This window comes from Myotis lucifugus, unplaced genomic scaffold, assembly GCF_000147115.1.
Source record: "Myotis lucifugus unplaced genomic scaffold, Myoluc2.0 scaffold_8824, whole genome shotgun sequence".
Classification (NCBI taxonomy): Eukaryota; Metazoa; Chordata; class Mammalia; order Chiroptera; family Vespertilionidae; genus Myotis; species Myotis lucifugus.
In genome coordinates this window covers 1-6,696 of record NW_005879872.1, presented here as the reverse complement: position 1 = coordinate 6,696, position 6,696 = coordinate 1, and the positions used below count along the sequence as shown (strand labels likewise).

Here is a 6,696-nt window from a genome sequence, read left to right as displayed (position 1 = left end):
GCTCAACAACTGAGACACACAAGCTTAGCTGTTTTTGTGTTTGTTTTTTTTTTTTTGGGGGGGGGTTGATTTTTCCTTCTTGCTAGTGGTTTGGAGACCAAGGAAATAAAACAAGATCTCATTAAAAAACAAAACAAAACAAAACAAAAAAAAACAAGATCTCATCAACGGGCTCCAGGCCTATCTTGAAGAACATGCTGAAGAGGAGGCAAATGAAGAAGATGAACTGGGAGATGAAACAGGAAGAAGAACCCAAGCCCATAGAACTGCCTGTCAAAGAGGATGAGGCCCCTGAAAAAAACTATTGATGTGGCAGCAGAAAAGAAAGTGGTAATAATTATATTTGAAATAGCACAGACTGAGAGAATGCAGAAGAGAGCTGAAGGATTTAATGTACCTGTGAGCTTGGAGACCAAGAAAGCTGCTGGGGCCTGGCCCAACCAGGGTTGCTCAGTGGTTGAGCATTGACCTATGAACCAGAAGGTTACGGTTCGATTCCAAGTCCGGGCACAGGTTCGGGTTGCAGGCTCAATTCCCGGGTGGGGGTGTGTGCAGGAGGCAGCCGATCAATGTTTCTCTCTCATCGTTGATGTTTCTCTCTCTCTCTCCCTCTCTCTGAAATCAAGTAAGAAAAAAAAAAAAGCTGCTGGGGAGCTAAATTTGGAATTTCTTCAAATCCATCAAAAGACCTGTCATCTGACGCTAAGCCTGTGGTTAACCTGGACAAGCTAAAGAAAGAACTCAAAGTTTGATTTGAATGTCTCTTCAATCTCCAAAAAGTCTGAAGATGACAAGAAGCTTAAAAGAGGAAGGAGCAATTTGGAATTGTCACAAGTCCAGCTGGGACGGGCACTACAAAGGGTACAGAGGCGAGGAAGAGGAAATGCACAGGGCGCTTTGGCATTGCCTGGTGAGAGACTCTTCACGTTTTCTGTTCTCCAGTGGCTTCCATCTCTCTGACTGCCCTTGGCCGCACCTATTCCTAAATGCACAGTCATGTGCCTCGGTCCTGCCTTGTAATAAGAGAGCATGTACCCCTGCCACATCCATGAACTACAGTAGCAATTTCACTTATTGCTCTTCCAGCTTTAAGATTTTTAAATTTTTATTTTTGTTAATCCTTATCCGAGAATATTTTTCCATTGATTTTTAGGGAGAGTAGAAGAGAGAGAAAGACAGAGAGAAACATCGATGTGAGAGAAACACATTGATTGGTTGCCTCCTGCACAAGCCCCGACCAGGGTCTGGGCTGGGGAGGAGTCTGCAACCAAGGTACGCACCCTTGACTGGAATCGAACCAGGGACCCTTTGGTCCCCAGGCTGACGCTCTATCCACTGAGCCAAACTGGCTAGAGCGTGTTTTTTTAAATTATTATTTTACTTGTTATAAAAAAATAGAAAAAGCCCAGCTGGCATGGCTCAGTGGTTGGGCATCGACCTATGAACCAGGATGTCACGGTTGGATTTCCGGTCAGGGCACATGCCCAGGTTATGGGCTGGATTCCCCAGTGTGAGGCATGCAGGAGGCAGCTGATCAATGATTCTCACTCATCATAGATGTTCCTCTTTCTCCCTTGCTCTTCCTCTCTGAAATAAATAAAAACATATTTAAAACAATATGGCTTTAAAAAATAGAAAGAAGAAAACTCAGAATTTTTATGCAATGATTTTGACATTATAGAGACAGATACTATTCCATAAAATATATGTGTTATCTCACTGGATTGGAACCCCGTTGAAGGAGACTAGCCTAAGTCCCAGCTCTACTCTAGGTCTCCAGCAAAGATCATCATCATAATCCTGGTCATGTTGCTTAACCCACTTTTGTTTGGAATGCTTTCAGTTTTAAGGAACTGATCACCTAACTGATTCATTAGAAACTTGCTAAGTAAATGTAGACTCTTTCTTGCAGATTAAAGATTTATTTTTCTTCCCATGTAACTTGCATGGTCTAGTCCCTGCCCAGTGACCCAGCTTCATGTCCTGACATTCTTTGTCTCTCTCCGTTCTCTCTGACTTGGCCTTTTCTGAGCCAAAGGTTTTCTCTCTTCAGGGTTTTCATATTTATTTATTTTTCCTTCTTTTTAAAAAACATTTTAAAAAAATAAATATGCTTTATTGATTTAAGAGAGAGGAAGGAAGAGGGAGAGAGAGATCGGAACATCAATGATGAGAGAGAATCAGTAACTGGTTGCCCCGTACTGGGGATCGAGCCCACAACCCAGGCATGTGTCCTGACTGGGAATCAAACCGTGATTTCCTGGTTCATGGATGGATGGATGCTCAACCATTGAACCACACCATCTTGGCTGTTTTTTTCTTCTTCCTGATATTTCTCTACCCCTCTTTAGCCTAAATTTGAATTGTCCATATTTATGCATTCTTTATATCTTTGCTTAGTATTGCTTCTTTGTGGCTAATTTCCTTCATTAGTTGTCCCTGATCTCCCCAGATAAATTAGTTATGTATTCTTCTAAAAACCTTTATTTTTCATCACAGCTTTTATTACAAAGAAATAATATAGCAGTGGGGATAGAATAGACACCAGGGATACAGAAATAAAGTAGGGAACTTCTAAGTAACAAAGAACCAATTTTAGATGCATAATGAGTACTCAGCCAAAATTTGCTGAATAAATATATATGACTACGTAACCCATATTTTGTGGGACTCCTACTTATATCTCTTATGTTATTCTGTCATAGAGAATTACATGTGGTTCAAAATAAGTCATTGAGGAAGTTCAATTTCAGGCTATTGGAAACAACATATAGCTTAAAAAATATTGATAGTTTCCAAGTGTCTCCCCAGGCATGCCTCATATCATGTAGCATAAGCAATAAACTGAGGATGATTAGATTGAAATAGAGAGGGCTCAGAGAGGGAAAACTTGTTCTAAAATAACTGCAATACCATATTTAAGAGGTGCACACCAGGATTCTCTTGAGCTGAAACTGAATGACTTACATTCAGAGGGCAGGAACATATAGTCTGAATAAGTACCTCATATGGTTAGTCTAGGAGGAATTTCTTTGATTATTGATACTCAGGTTTTTATTCATTTAGAGTTGCAAATCAACATACAGCATTCTTTCATACAACATTAATATCCTTATTAGAATGCTGTTTGTACCCTGCCCCTATTCCGCCCTTCCTCCCTTCCTCCCTTCCTTCCTTTCTTCCTTCCTTCCTTCCTTCCTTCCTTCTTCTTCCCCTCCCCTCCTTCCCTCTCTCCCTCCCTCCCCTCCTTCATTTCCTCCCTCCCTTTCCTCTCTCCTTCCCTCCCTCCCTTTCCTATTATTTACTCCGCATTTTTAATGAAAACATTATTATCATTATTATTGTTTTTATTGAAATATCCCATGTTCTTTCCACAGTGTCATTTCTTTTTTTTCAGGTAAAAGAAAGCAGAGCATGGCTTGTGTGTCTCAGTGGTTGAACATCAACCTCTGAACCAGGAGGTCACAGTTTGATTCCCCATCAGGGCATATGCCTGGGTTGCAGGCTACATCCCCAGTGTGGAGTGTGCAGAAGGCAACCAATCAATGATTCTCTCTCATCAGTGATATTTCCATCCCTCTCTCCCTCTCTCTTCCTCTCTGAAATCAATAACAAAAATCTATGTGTGTGTGTGTGTGTATGTGTGTGTGTGTGTATATATATATATATATATAAAAAAGCAGAAAAAATCTAAATTCTCGGTGTGTTTCAGGGTAGTCATCTGCACCGCTGCCCTGCTGCAGAACTTTTATTTCAGTCTAGGTCCCATTTATTGGAAATCCTGGAGCTCTGGCTTTTGTTTAGCTTTTAGATGGAAGCAGCAGCAACAAGGAGCCGGAGTTAATGAAGGCGGTTGCCAGACAAATATTTATGACAGAAAAGAGTAGATGAAGAGAAGATCAGTAGATAGTATGCCTTTTTTTGAGAAATGCCTTCTGGCATTTGACTTGCAAATTTAATTCAAAGATTCCTGATCAATTCAAATGGAATGAAAATGGCAAGAAGGTCAAAACAAAGGGAAAATGGCCCTCTGTTCAGTGGGCAAGAGATTTAATTAAGTTCTTATCATTGTGGTGTCTGTTGTTGATTTATAAAAACCTGGCAAGGCAATACAGATACTAAAATCCAGGAGCTTTCCGCGTATCAGAAACATGTGTACACAGTATCCAATATCTATAAATGTGAAGCCAAGTTCTTAACATCAACACTTTATTTATGTATGTCTATTACCATAGACACTATGTCTTATTGGAAATAATCAGGCTGTAATGAATTAATAAAAACGAAGGCTCTGCAAAGTCAGTTTCCTCCGGTGCCATTGTAACTTCCTACATAATTCACTGAAAGTGTACCAACACTAAGCCTGCAGCAGAGCCTCCTAATTAGACCATTCGTCACTCTTTCTGTTTTCATTAGATTGTCCACCAGGCCCCCTGATGTCAAGAATCACAATGTTTACCTGAGTGTTATCTCATCACCACATCTGCTAATATTTAGTTAAAAAGTATTATCTAGCCATAAAATATTGACCAAGGTTTACTTTGGCTTTAGAAAAACATGATTGTGAATTCCTTTGGCAGTTTTTAGACGAACATCTGACTTCAGGTTTAGTCCGTCATTTATAAGTACACAAAATGAATTAGCATATCTTTAACACAAAACGTTATTTCACGATAGCCATGCAACACAGTTAGTTCTATAAATATCTCCATGAGGGTCTCTTGGCAGAGGAAATATACAGAGGGTAGGCTGTGCTTTGTAGTTTATGAAATTTAGGACTCCTCAGTAAACTGTGACACTTAAGCATCTTCTAAAATTACTTAAGTAGCTACATATATTCTTTCTCAGTTATTACTATAAAATGGAGTTTTAAAAGATTTTTAAAATATATTTTTATTGATGTCAGAGAAGAAGGGAGAGGGAGAGAGAGATAAACATCAAATATGAGAGAATCATTGATCAGCTGCCTCCTGCATGCCCCACACTGGGGATTGAGCCTGCAACCTGGGCATGTGCCCTGACCGCGAATCAAATGGTGACCTTCTGGTTCGTAGGTCGATGCTCACCACTGAGCCAAGCAGGTTGGGCAAAATACATTTATTTTTAGATCATATAAAAATGGCGTTTAGTGAAGTGATCTGAATGGTGACCGCCAAAAAGACATGTCCACCTCCTGTAAATGCTACCTTACTTGGAAAGGGTCTTGCAGATGTAATTCAATTAAGAACCCAGAGATGAGTTCATCTGGGAGTACCTGGCAGACCCTAAGTGCAGTAACAGGTGTCCTTGTGAGAGTGAAGCAGAGGGAGAGTTGGCACAGGGTAAAGAAAGAGGAAATGTAACCACGGAGGCAGACCCTGGCATGATGCGGCCGTGCTATGATTGGCAGGGGATGCCCACAGCCAATAGGAAGGGGAAGAGCCAGAGAATGGACTCCCCTTTAGAGTCCCTGCAGGGGTGTGGTCCTGCCCACACCTTGATTTCAGATGTCTGGCCTCCAGCACTGTGAGAGAATAGACCTCTGTTGGTTTAAACCCCCCAGTTTGTGATAATTTGTTATGGCAGCGCTAAGACATTGATACTGTTAGCAAATCTAATGAGGTATGATTTGCAGAGGCAGGGAGGCCAGCCTCACTCCCTTCTTACACGGGAGGAGCAGGGTGTGCGAAAGATAACGTGACTTGCTCAACCTCCCTCAGGAGGCCAGCTAAGAATGACAACCGACTCTAATGTGTTTTCTACACTCTCTCCGTCTTCTTATCAAAAGTCACCTCAGGAAACAAGGGAAAATGGGCTCCAAAAGTTATTTTAAAACTCAAAGATAAGGTAAACAAGAGGAAGTGTATGGAGCGAGGTTTTCCCCGTCTCTGACACTTTCTCAGAGGCAAAGGGAAAACTGATCGAGGTTCGATTCCCGGTTGTTCAGGGCACATGCCTGGGTTGTGGGCTTGATCCCCACTGTGGGGCGTATATGAGGCAGCTGATCGATGTTTCTCTCATTGATGTTTCTATCTCTCTATCCCTCTCCCTTCCTCTCTCTCTCAAATCAATAAAATAAGCCCAGCTTGAGTGGCTCCGTGGTTGAGCACTGACCTATGAACCAGGAGGTCACGGATCCATTCCCAGTCAGGCCACATGCCCACGTGGCGGGCTTGATCCCCAGTGAGGGGCTGCCTCCTGCAATGATTCTCTCTTATCATTGATGTTTCTATCTCTCTCTCTTCTTCTTCCTTCCTCTCTGAAATCAATAAAAATATTTAAAATAAAATAAAATCCACAACATAAAAAATATAAAAAAATATCCTTATATGCTGGAGAGCCATTCTAGTCTATTCCATTTCTTCCCTGAGGTGTACACAGTGGTTAATGGCTTGGCCCAAGCCCTCAGAGGCACCCCTGGGACAGCTATTATGTTCTGGGATCTGTAATCCAGCAGGGGTAGCAACTGATAGCAATTTTCCTGCATAATTCCTTCTTGTCTGGTTCAGTGGTAAAATAGCTGCCAAGAATAAAACATAGGAAAAGGAGGGAAATGATGCAAGAATATGTGGCACCCTACAGCGAGCTGAAGTCCAGTGTTTGTCCTTGCATCATTTTAAAGTGTAATATGTTATATTAAAACAGCGTGGCTAAACATATATCTTTAGGCAAAAGTCTTACTCTACAGCGAGGGCAAGAGGATGGAAGGCAGTTGTG

The 6,696-nt window shown here is 41.5% G+C and overlaps 1 pseudogene; it reads left to right on the top strand.

Moving 5' to 3' along the window:
• The first annotated feature begins 151 nt into the window (after positions 1 to 151).
• LOC111824843 lies at positions 152 to 910 on the top strand (annotated as a pseudogene).
• The last annotated feature ends 5,786 nt before the right edge of the window (positions 911 to 6,696 follow it).